Source organism: Octopus bimaculoides, chromosome 20 (assembly GCF_001194135.2).
Source record: "Octopus bimaculoides isolate UCB-OBI-ISO-001 chromosome 20, ASM119413v2, whole genome shotgun sequence".
Taxonomy (NCBI): domain Eukaryota; kingdom Metazoa; phylum Mollusca; class Cephalopoda; order Octopoda; family Octopodidae; genus Octopus; species Octopus bimaculoides.
In genome coordinates this window covers 35,651,092-35,655,690 of record NC_069000.1, presented here as the reverse complement: position 1 = coordinate 35,655,690, position 4,599 = coordinate 35,651,092, and positions in this window count along the sequence as shown.

Genomic DNA, 4,599 nt, shown 5'->3' with positions numbered 1-4,599 from the left:
GCAGTTGAAACATATGTCTGTCATTGTTATTTATGCCGTAGCAAAACTTTTTAATAGAAAAACAAAACGTTTTGCTACGGCATAAATAACAATGACAGACATATGTTTCAACTGCAGCAACTACACATTGCTCCGTATGCAATTATGCATCCTAGTCGCTGTAATTTCATCACTTACGACGTTTTCAAAACGAACTAATTCAAACAAGCTTCCAGTTAAAGATTATAGCGTTACCTTTTAGATCAAATTGAATTTTGGTCTTATAATCAACTCTACTGGTATTGTATTGATGAATTCTTCACAGTAAAATGTGAAGAATCGTGGTTTATAAAATGTTCATTCATCTTATAATGAATTGTAGCAGTTTTGTTTACATTTTACTGTATGGAGTACATTATTTATGTATATGTCTGTCTGTCTGTCTGTCTGTCTGTCTGTCTGTCTGTCTGTCTGTCTGTCTGTCTATCTATCAATCTATCTATATGTATATATATACGCTAACCACATCCGCTTCACAGTAAATTCATAATTTACAAAGATTCTATTGAAGAGCGTTCATATTTCTTAACTTGAGATTATTCCTGAAATCGACCGGTAATTGTTACACAATGCCCTCGGTTTATATGCCAGTAATGCTAAAACCAGCGTTTTGGGCCTAAAAACTTCACCTCGGCCTATACGCCGACTTGACAAATATGCAGGTTTATACGGTATGTACACACACACACACCTGCACACTCACACACACATACACACACACACACGTGATCGTATTTTGGTAAACCATATTATTTCCTCATAACTAAAAGTTTCTCGCAATTGATGTTACTCAATTGTACTCATCGGCAAGTCTGAACGTTATATGTAACACACAGACACACACGAACATACACATACATATTTATATATGTTTATAAGTGTGTGTATGTGTATGTGTGTGTGTGTTCTATGTTTCTCCATTTATGTAAACGAATGTGTTTCACTATGTTTTTTTTTGTTTTTGTGTTTATGTATGTTTTATACTAGCTATTAAATTTTACAGGTTTTGCAGAACATAGATTTTCTTATTGAAATGTAGATTTTATGTTGAAGATCGTAAACCGGTTTAGTTTTATGACTTAACAACGTTAATTTTAAAGCTGGCCGTTAGAATGTGTACGGAAATACCAATTATCATATTTTTCACAAAGATTTATGTTGATATTTATGTGTGTATGAAAGCACGTAGGTATTCACCTTACATACAAACATACATACATACATGCATACATACATAAGTGATGGCTGCCTACTCGTTTGACGAGTATGACCATCGCTAACAGATGTGTCAGCAATGCTCGTGCACGTGTTCTAAGCCGAGCGCGGTTTGCTCAGCATCACAACGACTCTCACTGGCAATATTAAGAAACCCCAAAACAAGCAAAATGTGAGATATCTGGCTCAGTAGAGCAGCGGGTTTAATATACGAGTTAGCCTTTTCCTAGAGGGATGTCTTCACAAAGACCAGGGGTCCTCCATTCCCGGTCGGCTTAGTGCACCCTCGGATACCAATCCGAATATTTCTACGTTTCGGCACATCCATCCATCCATCCATCCAGCCAGCCATCCAACCAGTCAGCCATCCATTCATACATGCATCCTTCTACCCATACATACATCATATGCAATGTCTGGAAATGAGATTGGAATGCCATCTTCCTATAGAGCATAATGTTGTGGACAAAACATAAAACAATACAATTCGCAGAAAGAGCACTCTTGAATGTAATCGCATTAGAAGTTTCAATAATGAAAAATGTCAGATCTACCACAATACGAAAGAATAATGGTGGAATGCTTTTGTTTAAAATCTATGTAAAATATAGAGATGAGGGAAGAAACATTGAACATATCTACACAAATGTGCCTCACCAACTTTGTTCCCTCATAAAATCCAGAAAAATGGATATTTATTAATGACATTCTTTTACAAATATGCTTCAGATGGTGCAGAATCTGTTTATATCGGAATTTGTTATAAATAGTTTTCTCCGAAGATGGGGAGAGAAGTTTTGAAAAATTCACATGAGTCGGGTTTGTTTCCTCTTAACTTCCAGCAAAATGGCTATTTTGTAACGAATTTTCTATAAATACTTTTCAGATGATGTAGATTACGATTTTATCGGAATTTAATATGTAAAACAAAAATTGATAGGCTTGCACACATAAATACTGACACACATCACAATTTCATTTTGTGACGTGTGTCAGTATGTATCTGTGCGGCCTCATCCATTTTGGCGGGCTCACACACAAAGGTCCAGGAAAACACAAGTCAAAATGATGAAAATGAGGTACAAAAACATTAAGTCCAGAAATGCATAGGCATAAAATATATGAGATCCCACTAATCTTTTTACACAACTTGTTTTTCAGCATAACACCCGTCTCCTAAAAACTAAGACGGGATTTTCTTTTTATTCAAAATACGGAAATAAATACCGACAGCTGTTCTTGCCGACGTTCTAACAACTTCGTCAATTTCCCTTCTCTTTGTACCATAACGTTGTGTTGTTGTTGGCACTCCGACGCTTACGACGTCGAGGGTTCCAGTTGATCCGATCAACGGAACAGCCTGCTCGTGAAATTAACGTGCAAGTGGCTGAGCACTCCACAGACACGTGTACCTTTAACGTAGTTCTCGAGGATATTCAGCGTGACACAGTGTGACAAGGCTATCCCTTTGAATTACAGGCACTACAGAAACAGGAAGTAAGAGTGAGAGAAAGTTGTGGTGAAAGGGTACAGCAGGGTTCACCACCATACCCTGCCGGAGGTCGTGGAGCTTTAGGTGTTTTCGCTCAATAAACACTCACAACGCCCGGTCTGGGAATCGAAACCGCGATCCTACGACCGCGAGTCCGCTGCCCTATAACGTTGTGTAAACTGTAAATATTGAACATTATTTTTTATCTCTGAAGTTGTGGTTTATAGTCTGAAATATTACAATCTTATTAACAACAAAAATCGTTTACAACCTATGTCAGATATTTTATTAGACTTACGTTTCTGTGTAGTTTTTATACAGTTTAAATAGATTTTCGTATTTAGATCTTATATTAGGATGTTGATATTGCTATTTAACCCAATATTAGCTCTGTCTGAGTAGATCTATGATCAAGAGTGTTCCAGCCATGAACGTCTCGTCTTTTCCTTATTGCGTAGCTTTGACTACATTATTTAATATTTAATTACGAATATTCGTCTGCCATTTCTAGTTAGTCAGGCGACCACGTAAAAGATCACTTACCGGTTTCAACTCTTATGTATGGAAACCATATAAAGGAGTTAGATTTTAATGAAGGATACTGACAGAGACAATCACGTGTGAGACTCTTGAGAGTCACTTGTAGGGGAGACAACTGACGTCATCGAAATTAACGTTTTTACATTGCTGAATGCCACGTTGATTACTCGCTGCCACACAGAGAGCATCGGAAATAAACAAATACACCTTGGAAGAGCGTGTTTGTTTCTCGGTTTTTCACTGAGGAAATCCATATTGTCTCTCCTTTGCGATATCACTCATAGAATCCACAAATCTTTGATAAACCCTCTCACTTGCACTGGAACAGAGTTTTTCTGTTCACACATTGGTAAATAGTAGACTTTTTAATTTTTTTTTTGGCTTAAAGGGCCCTATATTTGCAAGTGAATGCTCCAATCTCCACTGTGTTACTTTGAAGAACGACATTGGTTTCAAATTTTGGCACAAGGCCAGCAATTTCAAGGAACGGGGCGGTTAAGTCGATTACATCAACCCATGTACTCGACTGGTACTTATTTTATCGACCTCGGAAAGATGAAAGTCGAAGTCGACCTCGGCTACATTTGAACTCAAAACGTAAAAACGGACGCAATGCCGCTGAGCATTTTGGCCGACATGCTAACGATTCCGCTAGCTAATCGTCTTTGAGGAACGATATTGATTTCAAATTGGGGCACAAGGCCAGCAATTCCGGGGGAGGGGATAAATCGATTACATCGACTCCAGTGCTCAACTGACACTTATTTTATTAACCCCCAAAAGGATAAAAGGCAAAGTCGACCTAGGTGGAATTCGAACTCAGAACGTAAAGATGAGCAAAATGCCGCTAAGCATTTTGTCCGGCGTGTTAACGATTCTGTCAGCTCATCATCTTAATATTCTTTTTTCCAGGAACGATATTGCCTTGTAGTTTGTAGAAGTCCCGACTGTTGAAATAATCGGGTTAAAAAAAGCGAGTTGCTTTTCGGTGGTGGAATAGTAATGGCGGCGGCGGTGGTAGTGGTGGTGGGTGCTGTTGCTAGCAGCCGGTCCGGCTGTTGTCTCTTATTACGTTTGCACTAATTTCAATGCTACTGCCATTGATGTCAGTGACATCAGAGGTGTTACTGTTGTTGCCATGGTCAGACTTGACGATGATAGCAAGTGTTTACTTAGCTGTTGTTAATATTTTCTTAACAGACTTTGAGCCATACTCGAGAGCTTTTACATTTGGCATAATGAAGAGGGGGCGTTTTCTCTTTTTTACTCCTCATTCTTCCATTTTCCCTTACTACTCTCTGTTTATCGTCACT